Here is a 23720-nt window from a genome sequence, read left to right on the forward strand (position 1 = left end):
ACAATAACAGCAGCACAAAAAGCTATAAAGTGCTGGTGACAAAAGTGAATATATCAATAATGATGATGTGTATGGTGTAAGACTCAGTCCCAAAAAAATCAATAAGTGACTCAGTCCCAACAAATATATATGGCAGTCCCAAAAACTCAGGAATAACCACAGTAAATCTTCAGGGCATGCTGTGAAACATCCAGTGCTGCAAAAATATACGAAAAATTCCTCCACCGGCTAATGTGCACGCTCACCTTCAAAATGCGACCCGCAAGGAGTCACAAAGCATAGAGAACCTCAAATGATGATTCCAAGAAATTGGTCCTCGATAGCAATCAAAGAGCAAAAGGTCATCTCCAATGGCACTGACAAACACTCACAAGTGTGCTCCAGAAATGTCCGCAGACCTCTGTCATCTCCAGTGCCTATTTATCCTAACATGAAGGTCCTTCCCCAGACCCTTCCTGTTATAGGGTGTCAGCGCTCTGTCTTTATTTACCATCTGATTTTCTGTGTTGTCATACTGTCACATTCTCTGCCAATACAAGTGGCCACTCTTATGCATGTGTTAAGGCATGGTTCACCGTCGTCATCTTCACAAAACCCCTCCTAAGATGTGACATGAAGCAGTTGTTGGAATGCATGCTTGTAGACAGGAAGTTACTAAAAAAGCAATGCATTCAGTTTTAACCCAGGCACATGTAATGACACTGTTGTAAGCCTCTACAGGAGTCTCATGCACTCAGCCATAGACATCACAATTGGCCTGTTCTGCTGGTGGGCACGCTCACAAGATCTAGCAGAGTCATCTAAACGCCAGGCTCCTGCTGTTCTCATGGGAAGAACGCTGATAGTAGGGGAGAAGAGAGTGAGTCTGTGCATTACAGGGCCCCTGACCAGGCACAGGGTTTTAGCAGGAGGCCAAAGTGAGCTATATCCCTGACAACAGCAGGGCCCAGGGGGCTCTATGGATGTTATTTAACCCCCCAGAAAGGCTTTGGACCAATTCCTAATGTTTATGGATGTGCAGTGTGAAAAGGGTTAATGGCAGTTGGCATTATTTGTGTTAATACAGGTTGTCCTACCTCCTGCAACATTACTTACCCCCCACCCCACCCCCTGTGAAGGCTTTGGACCAAGTCATAATGTTTGCGGTTGTGTAGTACAGAAAGAGTGAATGGCAGTCGGTGTTATTTGTTTTGATAAAGGTTGTTCTTCCTCTGTTAACATTATTTGACCCCCCCCCCCCCATAAAGTCTTTGGACCAAGTCATAATGTTTTTCAATGTGCGGGGTGGAAAGGGTTAATTCCATTGAGCGTTATTTGTGTTAATACAGGTTGTTCTACCTCCGGTAACATTATTTAACCCCCCAGATAGGTTTTGGTGAAGTCCTAATGTTTACCAATGCGCAGCGTGGTTGCTTTTCCTCTACTAATGTTATTTAACATTCCCCCCCGCACGCAAAGGCTTTTTTGACTAAGTTGTTAGTCTACAGTTGTGCAATGTGGAAAGGGTTAAAGGCAATTGGCGTAATTTGTGTTAATACAGACTACTTCTCCTCTAGTATTGTTATTTAATGGCCCTGGAAAAGTTTAGGACCGAGTTGAAATGTATATGGATGTGCAGCGTGGAAAAGGTTAATGGCCGTCAGCATTTTTTTTGCGTTAATACAGGTTGCTTTTCCTCTACTAACGATATTTTACCCCCCCTGAAAGGCTTTTGACATAGTCAAAATGATTGTGGATGCACAGTTTGGAAAGGGTTAATGGAATCCGATGGTATTTGTGTTCATACAGGTTGTTCTACCCCTGGTAATTTCTTTAAACCCCCGGAAAGGCGTTGGACCAAGAATAAAGGTTTGCGTATGTACAACACAGAGAGGGAAATGGCAGTCAGCGATATTTGTGGTAATACAGGTTGGTCCTCCTCTATTAACATTATTTAACCCCCTTCCACCACCACCAGCACCAAACAGGCTGTCAACCAAGTCATGTTTGTGGATGTTCAGTGTGAAAAGGGTTAATGGCAGTCAACTTTATTTGTGTTAATACAGGTAGTTCTAATGGTAACGTTATTTAACCCCCACTGGAAAGGCTTTTGTTACGGATGTACAGCTTGGAAAGGGTCAATGGCAGTTGATGGTATTTACATTAATACAGGTCATTCTTCCTCTATTTAGGTTATTTAACCCCCCCCCCCCCCATGGAAAGGCTTTCGGCAAGTTGCAATATTTACAGATGTGTAGCACAGAAAGGGAGAAAGGGTTAATGAAAGTTGCCATTATTTGTGTTAATTCAGAATGCTCCTCCTCCAGGAATTTTTTTAATAACACCCCCCCCTTGTAAATATGTATATTTATTTGCGTGCATTAAGTACAGTACTTGTGGTGGTGTTCTTTGCTTTTTCTTTCTAGCGTCTCTTTTCAGGACAATTTGTTGACAAAAAACATATCCCATTGATTTCCACCTAGGCTCCATTGCCTTGCAGGGGCTCTCTGGAGCCACCCTCAGATGTACTCTCCCAGGTGAGACTGTGCTCCAACATAATGTACATAGGTACCACTGAAGCAACCAGCAGAAGATTTAAAGATAACAAGCACTCATGCGCAAAGGGGCCGGATGCAAGGAATGATAGGACATGTAGTCTTGATACAGTAGACCACCTTGACTTTTGTGGGATATGAACACTGCTTGCTCCCTGACCAGAATGAAAAAGTGAGTCTTTGGGAGAATCTAATGGGTACAGGAACTGTAACTCATAGTAATGTGCTGCTAATGGGGAAACGCTTTATACATCTAGGATTTCAAATGGTATTAAACTTAAACCAAAATATAACATAGTTACATAGTTAGTAAGGATGAAAAAAAGACACATGTCCCTCTATTTCAGTGGTTCTCAACCTTTCTAATGCCGCGACCCCTTAATACAGTTCCTCATGTTGTGGTGACCCCCAACCATAAAATTATTTTCGTTGCTACTTCATAACTGTAATTTTGCAGTGGGAGGACTAGCGCCCCATCACTGATGTCAGTGGGATGAATAGTGTCCCATCGTTGGTGTCAGTGGGAGGAATAGTGCCCCATCGTTGGCGTCAGTGGGGGGAGGAATAGTGCCCCATCGTTGGCGTCAGTGGGGGGAGGAATAGTGCCCCATCGTTGGCGTCAGTGGGGGGAGGAATAGTGCCCCATCGTTGGCGTCAGTGGGGGGAGGAATAGTGCCCCATCGTTGGCGTCAGTGGGGGGAGGAATAGTGCCCCATCGTTGGCGTCAGTGGGGGGAGGAATAGTGCCCCATCGTTGGCGTCAGTGGGGGGAGGAATAGTGCCCCATCGTTGGCGACAGTGGGGGGAGGAATAGTGCCCCATCGTTGGCGTCAGTGGGGGGAGGAATAGTGCCCCATCGTTGGCGTCAGTGGGGGGAGGAATAGTGCCCCATCGTTGGCGTCAGTGGGGGGAGGAATAGTGCCCCATCGTTGGCGTCAGTGGGGGGAGGAATAGTGCCCCATCGTTGGCGTCAGTGGGGGGAGGAATAGTGCCCCATCGTTGGCGTCAGTGGGGGGAGGAATAGTGCCCCATCGTTGGCGTCAGTGGGGGGAGGAATAGTGCCCCATCGTTGGCGTCAGTGGGGGGAGGAATAGTGCCCCATCGTTGGCGTCAGTGGGGGGAGGAATAGTGCCCCATCGTTGGCGTCAGTGGGGGGAGGAATAGTGCCCCATCGTTGGCGTCAGTGGGGGGAGGAATAGTGCCCCATCGTTAGCGTCAGTGGGGGGAGGAATAGTGCCCCATCGTTGGCGTCAGTGGGGGGAGGAATAGTGCCCCATCGTTGGCGTCAGTGGGGGGAGGAATAGTGCCCCATCGTTGGCGTCAGTGGGGGGAGGAATAGTGCCCCATCGTTGGCGTCAGTGAGGGGAGGAATACTGTCTCATCGTTGGTGTCAGTGGGGGGAGGTATAGTGCCCCATCGTTGGTGTCAGTGGGGGGAGGAATAGTGCCCCATCGTTGGTGTCAGTGGGAGGAATAGTGCACCATCGTTGGTGTCAGTGGGGGGAGGACTAGTGCCCCATCGTTGGTGTCAGTGGGGGGAGGAATAGTGCCCCATCGTTGGTGTCAGTGGGAGGAATAGTGCACCATCGTTGGTGTCAGTGGGGGGAGGAATAGTGCACCATCGTTGGTGTCAGTGGGGGGAGGAATAGTGCCCCATCGTTGGTATTAGTGACACAAATGATGGGGCACTATCCCTTCCACTGACACCAATGATACTTACCTTGCTGACTCCTGCTCCAGCCTGGGCTCGCTCTCTCCCTCTCCCATCTACAGCCTGCATACCTGGCTGCAGCAGCAAAATTTGCACTTACCTGTCAGCTGTCTTCCTTCTCTGGCCTCTCTCTTCACTCGTTCCTGCAGCTCCCTCAATCTTCTTCGATCTCCGCGCGCTGCCGCTCGGCTCCTCCTCTCCAAGCTCCACCTTCTCGCCGGTTATTGGCCGCCTGTGTGCCTCTCCTGAGCTACAGTTCCGGTGGCCAATCAGCGGCGAGGAGGCGGTGACAGGGGCAGCATATCATCCCGCCCACACATCGCCGGAGACAGCAGCGGTGTCTCGGTTCCTAAGACCATCGGAAATATGTTTTCCGATGGTCTTAGGCGACCCCTGGGAAATGGTCGTTTGACCCCCAAATGGGTCGCGACCCCCAGGTTGAGAACCGCTGCTCTATTTCAACCATTAAAAGGAAGAGAAAAAAAAAATATATATATACACATATACAGTATAAAATCCTATACCCACAGTTGATCCAGAGGAAGGCAAAAAACCCCAATAAAGCCTGATCGAATTTGCTCCAGCAGGGACAAAAAATCCTTCCGGATCCCCCAAGAGGCAATCGGATATTCCCTGGATCAACTTTACCTATAAATATTAGTATCCTGCTATATTGTGTACATTTAGGGCTCATTCACACTAGAAAGCGGTGCAGGAGAGTGGCGTTCCTGTGCTGCTTTCTGCAACACATTGAGATCGCAATGCATTTGCAATCTGCCACGGGGGTCAGTGAAAGTTAATGACACCCCAAACGCAGGTTGCAAACACATTGCATTTGCCCACACCATACCGCATGGTACTTTGTGGTTGCTGTGCATTTACAAAAAGTAGTACATTCACTACTTTTATCATGCTGCGGTGCGATTTCAACCCATTCAAATGAATGGGCTTAAAATCTCACCGCATAGACCCGCATATGAATCACACAGGAATTTAGATCAGGGCATAGTGTGAACAGGCCCTCAGGAAAGAATCCAGGTCTTTTTTATAACAATCTACTGAGCTGGCCAGAAGCAGCTCTTGAGAGAGTATATTCCACATTTTCACCGCTCTTCCTGTTAAGAAGCCTTTCCGTATTTGGAGATTAAATCTCTTTTCCTTCAGATGTAAATAGCGACGCCTTGTCCTCTGTGGTGACCTTAAAGTGAATAACTCTACACCAAGTTCATTATATGAACCACTGATGTATTTATGCATGTTGAACATATCCCCCCTTAATCTCCTCTTCTCAAGCGAGAATAAATTCAGCTCCTCTAATCTTTCCTCATAGCTGAGCTCCTCCATGCCTCATATCAGTTTGGTTGCCCTTCTCTGTACTTTCTCCAGTTCCCCAATGTCTTTTTGTGAATTGATGCCCAAAATTGAACTGCATATTCCAGATGAGGTATAACTAATGATTTGTACTGGGGTAATTGTGACGATCACAGTGTCAGACCTCCAGCCCTTCTCACCAACTCGTGACCGAAAGGACTAGCCAATCTAAAACCGCGCTGTCACGTGCGTAACAATGCCACGCTCAGCTGCACCCTACACAAAGATGTTCCAGCTAATGGACCACAATCTGTGTACCTGCAGCCTGAGCACGATTGTTACTGGGTCAGGTTAATTACGCAATTAACCCTTCACACTGCCACCACCGCTTTTTTGTAGAGAAAAGGAGGAAACCCGCCAATATTAGTAATAACACTACGATGTTTGAATAAGCGTCTGTATACACACTGTCACCGCAGGCAGAGATATACAGAAGTTTAAAACACACAGTAGCGGTCTTCAGAGACAGGGATTCTTAGTTTGCATTAAAGAGCTTTAGAAACAGTTCAATACTTTTCCGAAAATAAGATTTATTACTAAAAAGGTCAAAATGGTGCAATAAACGTATTTACAGAAAAAGATGTATCCAACATATATATATAAATACAGAGAGCAATAACACACCAAAGAGATAACAGAAAGAAGTTTAGAGAGGTAGAGTACTTGCCAAAAGTCCTGGGTTGAGCAGATCAAGTTTCAGAGCAAAAAGGTACCGTCTCCCAAGTTGGTTCCGATGTTAAAAGGGAGAATTATTCAGCATAACAGCCTTTTTCTAGGAACTCAGCAGGGTGTCTCCTTAAAGCAGAGAACCAATAGCCTCATATGGGGAGGGGTGTTGTAGGCGGGGAACTCAGGCTATGACCAAATCCCTCCCAGATTATACTATGGCCAGTAACCTTCCCTAGGTACATGTAGCAGCCTAGCCACTAGTAGATTAATATGCAGAACGATATTCTGAACATCCAGACATCAAATATGGCATAGTTCACTATTCCAGCTAGAACTATATGGCTTTCTGCTCTCCTGTAGACTTCAACTAGGGGGTGTAAGATATCAGACGACTCACATTAAACTGAGCTATCTGAATATATGCTGTATTGTTATGTAATTATTTCCTACCTTAAGATATTAAATTATAGGGAAAAGTTTTTAAGGTTTTTAATGTGAGGTCTGTTTTACGGCTACCTAGGAATGTGTTTGAAGCCCAGTGAAGGACTGGTTTATAGCTTTATGATTATCTCAGACTGAGAAGCTAACAGACACCCAGGCACCAGCTAATTTGGGATTTATAACCATGAGCTGACTGACAACTCATGGGCCCCCGGGCAATAGGGGATCATGGGGCCCCTGTGTCCTTGCCCAAACTCAAAAAAGCCTATGAAAAAGGTACCAGGGTCATCTCATGGGGCCCCCTACTGACCCCAGGCCCTCGGGCAGTGCCCCAGTTTCCAAATAGTCAGTCCGCCCTGATGTCTCTTCTCCCCATGATCCTCTGACATCATGAAGACCAATGCAGAACATAGTCCTGATTTGAGCATGAGGACACCAAGCAACATTTCACTGAAGTGAGTGAGGGAGAAGATGAGAGCATCAACTGCTGGATGATTTTTTCTTTCCTGAGAGGTTTTATTATATTTCAGACTAGAAATCCTTAAATTTGATAAATGCATTCATTTTCTTTTTAAGGCTTTTTTTCTTTATTTTCATCTGATGATCCGGCCAATAACACATTTTCTGTTTATGGGTAGCTCCACTCTATGGATTATCAATGAACCACCCTTGGACAGCAGCATTGTCAACCTGTGAAGAGGGTAGTGTTAGATGCACTAGCTATTATAGATGGATTTTTACATAAATGGATAAAAGCCAACCACTGTAAGCACCCCTTTCAGTGTTAAATGGTTTGTCTCAACCCTCTAACTGCCACTTTTGCTGGACAGCTTGGTTTGGTAAAGGAAGTTAAAAATAACAGATGTACTGGCTAAACAAATAGATGAAAATAAAACAAAAAAGCCTAAAAATGAAAGCAAATGCAGCCACTACGTTTAAAGCATTCACCTTTACTGAAAAATTGAAAAAGGTGAGCTAACATTGTTCACCCTTGTCATTCTCTCTGGTCTCGTACTTACTTTGGTCAACACCTGCACAGTGAATCGCTGTGGTCCATCCTAGAAGCACAGCATGGAGAAGACGGAGGGGAGTAGGGATTTCAAATCGCTGGACCAACTGCATGGGCACTGACAGATTAGCATCCCCAGAGATACAGTATGTACAGCAATGACCAGGGGAGTATATATGGTGTTAGTTCACCTTTTTATTTTTTCTGAAATAGTGAATTAACACTTTAAAGAACTTCATTTAGAAAGGGCTGCTGGTTTGCTCCCTCCCCCAGCCTGTAACTGAGTTACCATTTTTTTGGAGTGGGTGGAGGGTGAGCGGGTACTGACTTTTATCCTTGCCTAGGTGAAGATAGTATTCCTTGACCCACCCCTCCCCTCCTGACACCAACATGTGACATGTCCCAGGAGGATGCAGGACCATTCACAAACTGCTGCACAGGCTTGCTCACGCACAGTAGGAAGCTAGCTGTGGTTCCTCGGGAAGCCACTGCTGGCTCCCAAATCCAAGATGGCAGTGCTGGTGTCCCACAACAGTAAGAAGAAAAAGATGTGGGAAAACAGCACTGGACCCCAGGCATTGGTAGGTACCCGATTTTTGAAATTCATCAGCTACAGAAAATTCCCCTAACAAAGAAATTCACCTTTTAGTAAAAACTAGTAAATGCACCTATTTTTGCTGGTAAATATGGGTGTAACATGTTCCGAAAGCTAAACGTATCCTTTAAGGGTTGAAAAAGCTGCAATTTATTACATTTTTCTTTTTTTGGTTTACATACGCTTTAATGCTCTTATAGGGGTGTTATATGAAGCATCTGCATTGAAATATCACACTTTGTGTAAATGAAGCTTCCATATGGAAATAGGGTGATGTGTTATAATGTTAAGATTATTAAAAAGGGAGACATTGATATATGTAAATTCATATTGAATTTTATTAGCCTCTTTTAAAAATGTTATATATTTTATAAATCTCATAGTAAAACTGGTCAGCTCAGCTCGTACTTCTATAGAACTCCATTGCTGGGTACGCACAGTCCACATTTTAGCCCAAAGAACTGATAAAGAAGGTACAATGTAAGATCTTTTTAAATTAAGTATTGGAGGAGAAACACATGTAACACTTGCTAAACAAGTGACAGAACTTTTTCCTCCTTTAAATTGTATAAATTAGTGGCAGTTATAACTGTCTGACAGAAAAAAAATTGTTGAAATTTCAAACCTAGTACATGCACAAACATTCAGGTCTAGAGAAGCAAATAATGCTTTCTGCACTATAACCACATATTTATATGGCCATGTATTTAATTTTATTCAAGCTGAACTCTAAGCAGATGTAAAGACAAAAATTAATGCAGCTCTGTAATCATTAAAAAAGGAAAGGCCACATGTAAACAACCTTTCAAATGCTGCCTTCAGCGTTCCTTTGATACTCATTTTTGTTTAACCATTTGCCCTCCAAAAGATTTAGCCCATTCATGACCAGGCTATTTTTTGCTATACAGGGCTCCGCTTCTTTAAGTGTCATGCACCATTGTACTCAAATATAATATATATAATTTTTTTCACATAAATAGAGCTTTTTTTTGGTGGTATTTAATCATCGCTATAAACGAAAAAAAACGAAAATTAAAAAAAACCCAAAACAATATTTTAAACGTTTTTGCTATAAAACATGTCCAAAAAAAAAACAAAAACATTTCTTCATATTAGGTGCCCCTAAAGTCTGGACACATATCCAAAATGCATATTTTCAATAAATTTCAATAAATGTTTCAACATTTTATTTCATTTAAATATTAATCAATAACATCTTCAGTGTGATTTCCACCATTTGTGATTCAAAGTTCCATATGCTTTGCAAGATTCACGTGAACTCGATGCAGTAACTCCACATTTCCATCAATTTGAGCACATTCGTTCATGATGCATTCCTGCAGGTGATTCATATCTGTGATTTTCATTGAGTACACCTTCTCCTTTAGCATACCCCAAAAAAGTGATATAATATACACATATAGTGATATTTCGTTTGTGTCCCGACTTTAGGGACATCCTATATTTACAGCAATATTTTCATTTTAAATGCACTGTTGAACTGTTTTGAAAACCAAGGTAGTTATTAATTCTGTGATTTTCTTTTTTGTTTTCAATCACATATATATCTATGGAAAAGAAAAGGGAATATATTACCCATGACAGCAAATCAAGTTCTCGTTGTGGAATTTCCCAGGTCAGGTGAGAAAAATGAAAGTAAATATCTGGTTGCTATGGATAGCTCCACCACTCTCCTTTCCTCCATTTTTATATGTCAGCCCTTTGAAAGGCAACACACTTTATAGCTCAGGAATATACAGAATATTTAACAATTCCCAGAGCAAGCCTTAGCAATGATGTTATGGAAGCCTATGAATTGAGCCCTGAAAAGCTAGTAAGCAAGTTTGACCATAAAGGACTTACTAAACAGAAAATACAATATAACTATAATATGCTGATATACCTGAGCATATCTAAACTGAAAACACCTGAGATAAAGCAGTGAACATGAAGATCAGTATTTTCCTATATCCATATCTGATAATACCAAAAAAATCTGCATTCTCTGCAACCTCTTACAAACCTGATAACATAAAACAAAGTCTTCATTCTTACAAAATTGGAAATCTGCACAGGTTAATATCCGTTTATAATTCAGAATTCTTTTAGCCACTTTAATGACTGAGGGTTAAATAAATGTTAATGCATGAACACAATTTTTAAACTTTGCCATGTGTTAGTAAAACTGTACATATCATTGCAACTACTATGTGTATCCAGGTGGATTATACCTTGTTTTTTTCAAAACAAATTGGGTTTTCTTTTGGTAGTAAATGGTAATGGATATTTCCTGATTTTTAATTTTTTTTTTAATCAAAGAAAAACTGTCCCAAATTAGTAAAAAAGATAATTTTTTAAAATGTAGCTGTATATCCACTTGCGGACCAGCAACGTACCCATACATTGCTGGACTTCAGGTGGTTATACTGGGATGATGCCCGCATCCACAGGCATCATCCCGATACTGTTTTTTAGAGCTGGTGGTTGGCTCTCTTGTAAGAGCAACCCTAGCTGCTAACTAGTTGCTGGATTGCTTTTACAATCAACAGGAGGGGACATCCCCCCACCACCACCTGCCACGACTTTACTGGGCTGTCCCGTCCCATTGGGACACCCGATTGACAAGCCGGCTTTTCCACCACCTGATCATAGAGGAGAACAAAGACCAAAACTGCTCTGTTCACCTCTATGATATAGGTAACCGGTATCAAGGACCTTACATCACTTCTGGTTTACTCGGATGTAAGCGGTGCCATTTTTAAAAATGAAAAGCATTTGTTCACACCAATGACTTGACAGTGTAAACATTTTAAAAAGTAAATAAATAAATAAAAATTAAAGTGCCCCCGTCCCCCCGTGCTCACGTGCAAAAGCATACACACGCATCAGTCCTGCAAACAGCAATCGTCCCACACATGTGAGGTATCACCACGAACATCAGATCATAGGCAGTAATTCTAGTACCAGACCTTCTGTGTAAAGTGGTAACCTACAGAAGAAAGAACAAACAGAATGACTCAAATGCCTAGTGCATTACCAACGATTTATTTTTCACCAAACGTAGATGCCAAATGGATACTCACAGAAGTGGAAAGTAACATTGCATAAAACCCACAAGATGCCACAGCAAGGGGAATCGTTTGTGTCCATGCGACCCAGCTGGACTGGTAAGCTGACCTAGCTAACCCATAGCTAGCATAGCTTTGAGGAAGGAGGTACGCCTCTGAAATGCATCAGCTTGCCAGTCCAGCTGGGTTGCATGGACACAACCCAAATAACAACTCAAAATATATTTTCCTGCTCCTGATGATCGCAGCCATACAACATACAGTTAGGTCCATATATACAGTCAGGTCCATAAATATTGGGACATGGACACAATTCTAACATTTTTGGCTCTATACACCACCACAATGGATTTGAAATGAAACGAACAAGATGTGCTTTAACTGCAGACTGTCAGTTTTAATTTGAGGGTATTTACATCCAAATCAGGTGAACAGTGTAGGAATTATAACAGTTTGCATATGTGCCTCCCACTTGTTTACGGACCAAAAGTAATGGGACAGAATAATAATCATAAATCAAACTTTCACTTTTTAATACTTGGTTGCAAATCCTTTGCAGTCAATTACAGCCTGAAGTCTGGAACGCATAGACATCACCAGACGCTGGGTTTCATCCCTGGTGATGCTCTGCCAGGCCTCTACTGCAACTGTCTTTAGTTCCTGCTTGTTCTTGGGGCATTTTCCCTTCAGTTTTGTCTTCAGCAAGTGAAATGCATGCTCAATTGGATTCAGGTCAGGTGATTGACTTGGCCATTGCATAACATTCCACTTCTTTCCCTTCAAAAACTCTTTGGTTGCTTTTGCGGTATGCTTTGGGTCATTGTCCATCTGCACTGTGAAGCGGCGTCCAATGAGTTGTGAAGCATTTGGCTGAATATGAGCAGATAATATTGCCCGAAACACTTCAGAATTCATCCTGCTGCTTTTGTCAGCAGTCACATCATCAATAAATACAAGAGAAGCAGTTTCATTGGCAGCCATACATGCCCACGCCATGACACTACCACCACCATGCTTCACTGATGAGGTGGTATGCTTAGGATCATGAGCAGTTCCTTTCCTTCTCCATACTCTTCTCTTCCCATCACTCTGGTACAAGTTGATCTCGGTCTCATCTGTCCATAGGATGTTGTTCCAGAACTGTGAAGGCTTTTTTAGATGTCGTTTGGCAAATTCTAATCTGGCCTTCCTGTTTTTGAGGTTCACCAATGGTTTCCATCTTGTGGTGAACCCTCTGTATTCACTCTGGTGAAGTCTTCCCTCGATTGTTGACTTTGACACACATACACCTACCTCCTGGAGGGTGTTCTTGATCTGGCCAACTGTTGTGAAGGGTGTTGTCTTCACCAGGGAAAGAATTCTTTGGTCATCCACCACAGTTGTTTTCCGTGGTCTTCCAGGTCTTTTGGTGTTGCTGAGCTCTTCGGTGCGTTCCTTCTTTTTAAGAATGTTCTAAACAGTTGTTTTGGCCACTCCTAATGTTTTTGCTATCTCTCTGATGGGTTTGTTTTGTGTTTTCAGCCTAATGATGGCTTGCTTCACTAATAGTGACTGCTCTTTGGATCTCATCTTGAGAGTTGACAGCAACAGATTCCAAATGCAAATAGCACACTTGAAATGAACTCTGGACCTTTTATCTGCTCATTGTAATTGGGATAATGAGGGAATAACACACAACTGGCCATGGAACAGCTGAGAAACCAATTGGCCCATTACTTTTGGCCCCTTAACAAGTGGGAGGCACATATGCAAACTGTTGTAATTCCTACACCGTTCACCTGATTTGGATGTAAATACCCTCAAATTAAAGCTGACAGTCTGCCGTTAAAGCACATCTGTTTGTTTCATTTCAAATCCATTGTGGTGGTGTATAGAGCCAAAAATGTTAGAATTGTATCCATGTCCCAATATTTATGGACCTGACTGTATTTGGACACAGGCACAATTTTAGATTTTTTCAGGTATTTACCAAAACATATTCAAGTTATAATTATATAATGGATATGAGCTGAAAGTGCACACTCTCGGGTTAAATTTGAGGGTATGTATATCCAAATTGGAGGAAGGGTTTAGGAATTACAGCTCTTAAGAGTAGCCATCCCCCCATTTTCAAGGGCTCAAAAGTAATTGGACAATTGAATCAAAAGCTGTTTCATGGCTTGGTGTGGGCTACTTCTTCTTTATTTCTTCCTCAAGCAGGTAAAATGTCTGGAGTTGATTCTAAGTATAGCATTTGGAATCTATTGCTGTGAACCTACATCTTGCGTTCAAAGGAGCTGTCCATACAAGTGAAACAGGCCATTGTAAGGCTTCAAAAACAAAAGAAATCCATCAGTGAGATAGCAGCAACATTAGGAGTGGCCAAATCAACAGTTTGGTACATTCTAAGGAAAGGAGAACGCACTGGTGAGCTCAGCAACATAAAAAGGCATGGACGCCCATGGAAGACAACAGTGGTTAATGATCGCAGGATCCTCTCCATGATAACAAAAAAAGACTTTGCCAAAAAACATCTAAAAAAAGCCAGACCAGTTCTGGAAAACATTCTTTGGATGGATGAAACTAAGATTAATCTGTACCAGAATGATGGGAAGAAAAAAGTGTGGAGAAGGCTTGCAACAGCTCATGATCCAAAGCACACAACGTCGTCTGTAAAACAGACTGTGAAGGCAGTGTGATGGCATGGGCATGCATTGCTTCCAGTGGCACTGGGACATTGGTATTTATTGATGAAATGACAGAAGACAGAAGCATCTGGATGAATTCTGCAGTGTTTAGAGATATACTGTCAGCCCAGATTCAGCCAAATGCAGCAAAGCTGATTGGACGGCGCTTCACAGTACAGATGGACAATGATCCAAAACACAACAACAATAGCAACCCAGGAGCTTTTGAAGAAAAAGAAGGTGAATATTCTGCAATGGCCACATCAATCACCTGAATTCAACCCAAATGAGCATGCATTTCACTTGCTGAAGGCAAAACTAAAGGCAGAAAGAGCCATAAACAAAGAACAACTGAAGAAAGCTGCAGTTAGAGCCTGACAAAGCATCAAAAAGGAGGAAACCCAGTCTTTGGTAATGTCCATGGGTTTCAGACTTCAGGCAGTCATTACCAGTAAAGGATTCTCAACAAAATATTAAGAATGAACATTTTATTTACGATTATATTCATTTGTCCAATTACATTTGAGCCCCTGAAAATGGGAGGACTGTGTATAAAAATAGTTGCAGTTCCTACAATTTGTACTTGATATTTATGTTCAACCCCTTGAATTAAAGCTGAAAATCTGCACTTCAAGTTCACTTGAATTGTTTCATCTTAATTTATTCTGATGCCATACAGAGCCAAAAGTATGAAAATTGGGCCAAATATATATGGACTTAACTGTATGTGTATGTTAGTTGTTTGTACCTGTAGTAGGGCCTAGAAATATTGGTGCACATTTTACTTTGTTTTGCTAAAACACTGACACTTACACTAACTGACACTGATACTAAACCAACTGACCTTTGACTCCAACCATGACTTTTGACCCTTACCTTGACACTAACACTAACCCTGCCACTGACCTAAATCAAACCTTGTTCTAGATATTTATTTTCTCCTTGCAGGAGAGAAAGATACAATGTATCTTTCTCTATGTTCAGAAGAGGAAGTAAACACATGGGCAGGTTGCACAATGACTGATCGCTGACCGGGAAATGAGAGTCTCGGTAAGAGCCCCGGTCTCTGTGCTGGGAGTTTGCTGTGTGGCACGCTCCCAGCACAAACAGGGATACAAATATAAGTGGCCCCACAGATAAAGGGCCACTTTTGTGAGGCCACATATATGCATACGGTCAGGAAGGGGTTAGATATTGTCTTAAGGCTGAATGAATAAAATCTAACCGATTCCTCCATCCATGCAGCATGCATGGTCGAATCTCCCACTGCGGCTATTGTATTCTGACAGCCGGCACAAGCAAATGCCAAAATACCCAACAGTGACGGTATCTGACTGGCCAACAATTTTGTCTGGCTCCTTCCATTTTTTCTATCAAAGGATATCAGGCAGAAGGGGACTGACAACGCCAACTACAATGAGAATTTTGGAACGTTCATCAGGAACTAGACAAAATTTGTATAGTGTATGGTTACCTTTATACAGGGCCAGTCAGTTTTAGGTTTAGTGACCTTCATGTGTAGACTGTCCATTCTGATATTTTCCAGACAGGCTGGTGGATCTATTATGGCTGTTCATCCTGAATAAAAAAAAAAACAACTTTAGCAGTGAATCTCTGTTAAACGTTTTGCATGGCTACTAATGTGGGCACCGCCAAGCCTTGCTGGTTAACACAATGAAGTGAATGAAGTTAACAGTACATACGTTTAAAAAGTATGTATAATGAAAACCTTTAGTTTTAGTTGGAGTAGTGAAAACTAATAGAGTCACTGCTGCAAAAAATTTGCAGGGCTACTAATGTGACTACCACCAATCTCTGTTGGCCACCACATGAAGTGAATTAACTAAACTGTACTCATATTTCAAGTGTATGTATGTCCAAAACTTTGGTAGGGAAGTGTTAAAACCTCTCTCAGGATAATTTTTGCTGTCTGTGCTCTTCTAGGGACAATTTGCTACACTTCCTATCTTGAAGATTTAACTGGCAGTGAGAAGAAACCTCCCCAAACTGAGGGGAATCATCTGAGAAAGTTGTCACCTGTCTCCAAGGAAGGATTTTCCCTCACCTCTTTCTCTTATGAAAACTCTAACATTTCAAGTGTTAGTAAAGGCTAATAGCAATTATTCATAAAAACTGCCCCCCACCTATCCTGGGGAACCTGTAAAAAAGATCAGTGTAAATAAATGTTTTATTCTGCCCTGGCCACGTGATCCAGCTCCTTCGGCTCTCCTGTGTAAGGGAGAACTCAACAACAGCTGTGAATTCCTGGAGCTGTAATGTCATTCATAGGTTCCCATTGTTCCCTCTGTCATCAGTGCTCCCTCCTCTCCTCTGCAGCAGCCGCTCTCTGACACAGGGGAGCTGGAGCTGCTGGATCACATGACCAGACCAGACTAAAATTAGGTATTTACACTGCTTTTTGTTAAACAGACTATACAGAATAGGTATAAGGAGGGGGGAGGCAGCATTTTTAAGAGTATTCGTTATTAGCCTTAGCTTCCACTAGGACAAATACAGAGGGAGATGAATGTCCCTAGAGGGGACAGAGGGGACACAGACCACAATAAAAACTTGATAGAGTGTGTGACCCTTCCCTACTCTGTTCAGACTTTTAAAAAGAAAGTTTTTCCTTTACATAGCGTTTGAGTAAAGTAACTAAAAGGTACAAAATGTAAATCAAATTAATTTCTATAGTATTGTAAAAGGGAATTATGTGCATATTGGTATACGCTAACCTAAGACAATGATATTTCTTGGAGGGCCTAAAAGTAATATTTTTTTTTTAATCCAAAAGAGTTTTTATTAGTATTGAAATGGACATAAAATGACAACATCAATGCTGACAAAAACATACACATATGTTGCATATATTCAGTCAAAGAAATACATAACACAAGAGCTCTGCAATATAGCAAACACTGAAGGAATGTATCACATAGACAACTGGTAAAGCTGGCCATAGACAGTTAATTTATTTCTTTCAGTCAGCGAGCTGAACGAAAAGACACAAATTCCTCCAAATGAGATGGATGGAGGAATCCCCCTGCCGAGACATTCTTTTAGAATACACTGATCAGCTGCAGCTGCTGATCGACAAAAGTTTTCCACCTTCTCTCTTAGACAGAAGTCAGTCAAATGATCAATTTATGTCAAGTAGGGAAGTCCACACAATGATCGAAATTTGTCTGGTCCCTGCTGAACTAACTGCATTTTGATCAGTGTATGGCCAGCTTAAAGTGGTTCTAAAGTATGATGGTTTTTTACCTTCATGCATTCTATGCATAAAGGTAAAACACATTTTGTGTTCAGTTCCCCCCTCAGATCACCTAATACTTACCTGAGCTTGATCTCTAACCAGCAATGTGCACGGGTGCCTCGGCTTTTCCGTGCTTCTTTCTCCCCATGATCCCCTGAAACACAGCAGTTGGATCATTAGCTCCCTCTAGTGTCAATCATAGCCAGTAAGCCAATGAGGACAGAGAGGGGGGCAAGCTGAGCTGAGGCTCTATGTGTCTGAAGGACACTCAGAGTAGGGCTTGGGAGCAAGCAGCCACCAGTGCCCCCATAACAAGCAGTGCAGGGCGGGGAGGAGCCAGGAGCACTAGCGGGGGGAGAGACATGAGAAGAAAAGGATTGGGGCTGCTCTGTGCAAAACCATTACACAGAGCAGGTAAGTATAACATGTTTGTTTGTTTTTTAAGTAAATAAACAAACCTTTAATATCACTTTAAGTTATCGAATGGCTGAAGTCAAATGAAATCAGAGATCCCATTGCAGACTGTTTACAGCAAAACAGTATAGCAAAGCCTAAATAATTAGATTATATTCTGTCGAGAAACTATGAAACCAAAACAAATGGTTTGTGTGCCATCTCAAGTGAAGGGATATTCAACTCTTCAGTATCAAGTAGGAGCTGTGTCTAATAGCCATATGTCTAATGCCATATACCCTGAATCTTCAGAAATGTTTTAGTCAACCTCTGTGGATCATTGATCAGTTTCTTTTACAGGAGCTTTTTATTAATCTCCACTTTTCCTTGTTGTAGGGTAGGCACCCCAGCTTAGATCCACACATTAGCTATCAGCCAGAACTAGATGTACCATTAGGCACACTAGCCATATATCTGTTGGCTGTAGAAGCTAAGATGTGGCTTTTGCTTTTTTTTAAATTATGTTTTTATTTATTTCAGGTACTTATATAGTGCCATCAATTTTACGCAGTGCATGACATATGTATTATACATTCACATCAGTCCCGGCCCTCAAGGAGCTTACAATCTAAGGTCCCTAACTCACATTCACATACTAGGGCTAATTTAGACAGGAGACACTTTTCCTACCAGCATGTCTTTGGAGTGTGGTAGGAAACCAGAGTACCCGGAAGAAATCCACGCAGGCACAGGGAGAACATGCGAACTCCAAGCAGGTAGTGCCATGGTTGGAATTTAAACCGACTACCCTAGTGCTGCCAGCCAGAAGTGCTAACTACTTAGCAACTATTATTAACACAAATTGTCATTTCATATAAGGTTATTTATGTAGTATCACATTATTGTAAGCCAGGTTACAACCAGGAAAGCAAGTAAATGTTTGATGTAAAAGAAGGGATCCTAACAGAAGGGTGATAATAAAAGTGTCCATGGTTGTGTGCCCACAGGCTTCAATAAAGATGATCCAACCCTGGCAAGAACAGTGCTATGTTGCAGAGCAAAGCTGTTACAAAACGAGAGCAGTACTATGTTACAATCAAATAATACCATTGCTCATGGAGAATGAAGGTATGCTACACAGAGTTATTTAAATCAGACGCAGGCCTGATTTTTGAAAATGCTACGTATGTTGCATGTTTGAAGCAGAAATGAAATTCTTTCAACACATTTCACTTTTATTGCTAACAGTCAAACATACTGTAAGAAAATATTTAATTTTCTATTCAAAGTTTTGGTATTTTTGTGGTCACAGAAAACTGAACATGCAGCCTGTACAGTGCCATCTTAGAGACAGAGAAATGCCATCTTACAACCATAATAGTGCCATTTTACACAAAGAAGTACTGGTTTACATCTATTAAAGTGATATTTTAAAGATAATGATTCAACAGAACAACATGCACTATGGACTGTATAGATTTAAGCCCACAAATCTGTCTACGTACTACCAGCTGGCCTGCTGGAACTTGCAATTTAAAAACAGCTGGAGATATAGTACAACAAGGGCTCATTTTGTAGCAGAATTGAAATGTCCTATTCCAGGGCAAGATATTCCCTCTGCAACAAATGGTGCAGCTTGCGTCAGATTAATGTAAATGTCAGTAACATGCATATGAATCTGTTATCTGTTAGACAGAGTTTTGTCTCAGACACTCACACACATACACGTGCAACACAATTTATTCCAACATGAAAGAGGCATTAGGCCCCGACCGCTACAACCCTGGCAGATCGACCACACCAGAAACCTCAAACGACATAGTCGTGCGCTGGAGCGACTATGGCGTAAAACCAAATCCCAACAAGCGTTCACCCGCTATAAATCTGCCTTCTTAACCACTTGCCCTCCTGAGGATTTACCCCCCTTAATGACCAGGCCTCTTTTTGCTACTCGGCGCTGCACTAATTCAACTGATAATTGCGCAGTCATGCAATGCTGTACCAAACAAAATTTACGTCCTTTTTTTCACACAAATAGAGCTTTCTTTTGGTGGTATTTGATATTAAAACAATATTTTTTACTTTCAGCTATAAAAAATATATAGTAAACTCAAAGTTGGTTATAAATTTAGGCCAAAATGTATTCTGCTACATGTTTTTGGTAAAAAAAATCCCAATAAGTGTATATTGATTGCTTTTGTGTGAAAGTTACAGCGTCTACAAACTATGGTATAAATACTGCAATTTACGCAATTTTGTTGCTATACAGCGCTGCACTAGTTTAACGGACAATTGCTCAGTCATGCAATACGGTACATAAATGAAATTCATGACCTTTTTTTCACACAAATAGAGCTTTCTTTCGGTAGTATTTGATCGCATGTGCGGTTTTTATTTTTTGCGCTATAAAAAAAATGCTGACAATTTTGGTAAAAAAAAAAATATTTTGGACTTTTTGCTATATTATTATTATACTTATTATTATTATACAGTGTTTATAAAGCACCAATAGTTCACTCAGCGCTGTACATTACAAGGGGGGACAGAACTGAGTGAAAACATGTCCAGTAAAAAAAAATGTAAAAACCAAATTTTGTCAAAAATTTCAGCCAAAATGCATTCTGCGACATGTCTTTGCTAAAAAAAAACCCAATACATGTAAATTAATTAGTTTACGTGAAAGTTATAGCGTTTAAAAATGGCGGGAAAGATACTCGGATTTTAAATTTTTTTATATACTAATAATGGCGGCGATCAGCGACTTATGGCGGCGATCAGTGACTTATGGCGGCGATCACCGACTTATGGCAGGACTGCGGGACTGCGGCGGACATTCTGACACTGGGGGGGAACTGACTTGGGGTCACTGACATCCCCAGTGACACCAATACAGTGATCAGTGCAAAAAAAAAAACGCTGACACTACTAATGGCACTGGAGAGGAAGGGGTTAACTTTTTTATTCACTAAAAGGGTTAACTGTGTAAGGGGAGTGTTTTACTAAGGGGCGGCTTCCGGCCCCTACACTCCACCAAAACTGCCCTACTCAAACTCACCAATGACCTACTAACCACCAAAACCAATGGCCACTATACTATAGTCCTACTACTTGACCTCTCTGCGGCTTTTCACACGGTTGACCACCCCCTCCTCCTCAAAAAACTGCATTCTCTTGGCCTCAGAGACTCTGCTCTCTCCTGGTTCTCCTCCTATCTATCGCAGCGCTCCTTCAGTGTTACCTATAACGCTGCCACCTCCCCTTCACTCCCTTTCTCTATCAGGGTCCCTCAAGGCTCTGTCCTCAGACCCCTCCTCTTCTCCATCTACACCTCCTCCCTTGGCCAATTGATAAACTCCCACGGCTTCAACTACTATCTCTGTGCCAACGACACACAAATCTATCTCTCTACCCCTCACCTCACCCCCTCAGTCTCCAATCGCATCACCAGCCTACTAAGTGACATATCGGACTGGATGTCACTCCAGTTTATCAAACTCAACCTTTCCAAAACTGAGCTTCTAGTATTCCCCCCAGCCCGTGCTCCCCCCTGACTTCTCCATCAAGATCAACAACACTACCATCAGTCCCACCCCTCACGCCAGGGTACTAGGTGTAATCCTAGACTCCAATCTATCCTTTCAGCCCCAGGTCCAATCACTGACAAACTCATGTAGACATCACCTCCGTAAAATCTCCAAGATACGACCATTCCTAACCTCGGAAACCACTAAGCAACTCATTCACTCCCTTATTATATCACGCCTTGACTACTGTAACTCCCTCCTCACTGGCCTACCTCATCGCAGGCTATCCCCACTCCAGTCTATCATGAATGCTGCTGCCAGACTCATTCACCTTACTAACCGCTCTGTATCTGCCACCCCTCTCTGCCAATCTCTCCACTGGCTTCCAATTGCCCAACGGATAAAATTCAAAACAGTAACACTGACGTATAAAGCCGTTCATAACACTGCCCCTAATTACATCACCGACCTTGTCTCTAAATACCACCCAAACTGTACTCTCCGCTCCTCGCAAGACCTCCCACTCTATAGCTCCCTTGTCTTCTCTTCTCCCATGCTCGTCTCCATGATTTCTCAAGGGCTTCACCCATCCTCTGGAACTCCCTACCCCAAGCTATCAAGCTATCGCCTACTCTGCTCACTTTTAGACGCACTAGCTCCAAGGAGCAGGGCCCTCTAATCCCTCTTGTATTGAACTGTATTGTTACTGTACTGTCTCCCTCCATAATGTAAAGCGCTGAGCAAACTGTCGGCGCTATATAAGTCCTGTATAATAATAATAATAATAATATTTAGCGGCTCTAATTACCATTGATATGGTGGTATTTCTTAATTAGTTTATCACAGCCATAGCACCAGAATGTAAAAGTGTTGCACAAAAGAACTGTCTGAATTTATTGCACACGTTGGAAAGAGCAAGAAAACCTCTTTTCTTTTCTAATATTGTTATAATGCCAGAAAAAGGTTTATTGAATCTGTTGGAATACAGTGTTCATGTATTTTGTGCAACAACTACATCAGTGTTCATATATATTCTTCAACCAGTAGATGGCAGTGTTTATAGGTTTGTAGCTGCATCTATGGTATACTCTGTCTTTTCTGTGAATAAAGTTTGTTTCAGTGCTTCTTTGTTGCAGTGAAGCGGAAAAGTACATGTTTACTTGTGGACTCTGCACTGTCTGCTCTGTAGGGCTATATACAGAATTCCTATCGATATCAACCCAATTATTTTTATGATTCTCCACAATTCAGCAACCCTGTATCAGTATGCACCCTCTGAGCAAAACTTCTATGTCAAATATGACCTATAACCTGAGCTGAGTCTCTGAAATGTCCCACACAAATGTTGGTTTATCTACCCAGGACTGTATTTAGACATCACATGCATCTAGGCATACCTGAATGATGATGTTCTTTTGTACATACTTCAGCCCTGTAGCATGCAATTATTTTAGCAAAAACAAATGTTATAATGTGTTATTGAATGAAGCATAAGCTCTCCTTTTTATCCACAGCTACTCAACTGTATAAACCAGGGGTATTTAATTAAAATTCAAGGAGGTCCGGTCACTAAAATGTTCTTCTGGCCGAATAGGGTGTGCCCATCAGTGTACCCCCTTACATTAGGTGTCGCCATCAGAGTGCAACTTTACATCATGTATTCCCATCACATCAGGTGTGCCCATCAGAGTGCTCCTTTACATCAGATATCCCCATCAGAGTGCCCCTTTACATCAGGTATCCCCATCACATTGTCACCTTACATCAGGTATTCCCGTCAGAGTACCCCCTTACACTCAAAGTACCCCTTTCTATCATATTTCCCCATCAGAGTGCCCCTTTACATCATATTCCCCATCAGAGTGCCCCTTTCCATCACATGTGCCCATCTGAGTGCCCCTTTCCACAGTATATGCCCATTTGTGCCCCCCTTAACATAAAATGGGCCTGTCAGAGTGCCCCTTAACATAAAAGTGCTCATTAGAGTGACCCTTAACATAAAATAAGGGGCACTTTGACTGGCACATTTATATTAAGGAGCCCTCTAATAGGCACATGTTATGTTAAGGGTCACTCTGATGGGCACATTCTATGTTGTGCCCATCAGAGTGCCCTTTGACATTCAACGTGCCCATCAGATTGCCCCTGTAAGACTACCCTACCTTGAGGGCAGACAGGATCTGTGCCGGGATCCTTGCTAGACGCTTGTGTACAGGCAGTGAGTGGGAGCCGGAGAGACAGTGAGCTGAAAGAGGCGCACACGTGATGTCATGTTGCCGTGACAACCGCCTTGCTCAGTCTTGAGCTGTCATTGCGGGCTGGCAAGCTGGCAGTGCAGACGGCAGCGCTGCTGGGGCCGTTCGCGGACCGCGGTCCACCATTTAGTGACCATTTAGTGATTCATTTAGTGAAATTAAAAAAATGGAGAGATGGGTTCATGATTCCTGAACTATCATGAATCTTAAAGCGGTTATTTTTTTCTGAA

This window comes from Staurois parvus, unplaced genomic scaffold (assembly GCF_062004578.1).
Source record: "Staurois parvus isolate SC_StPar_1 unplaced genomic scaffold, SC_StPar_1.0 ptg000282l, whole genome shotgun sequence".
NCBI lineage: Eukaryota > Metazoa > Chordata > Amphibia > Anura > Ranidae > Staurois > Staurois parvus.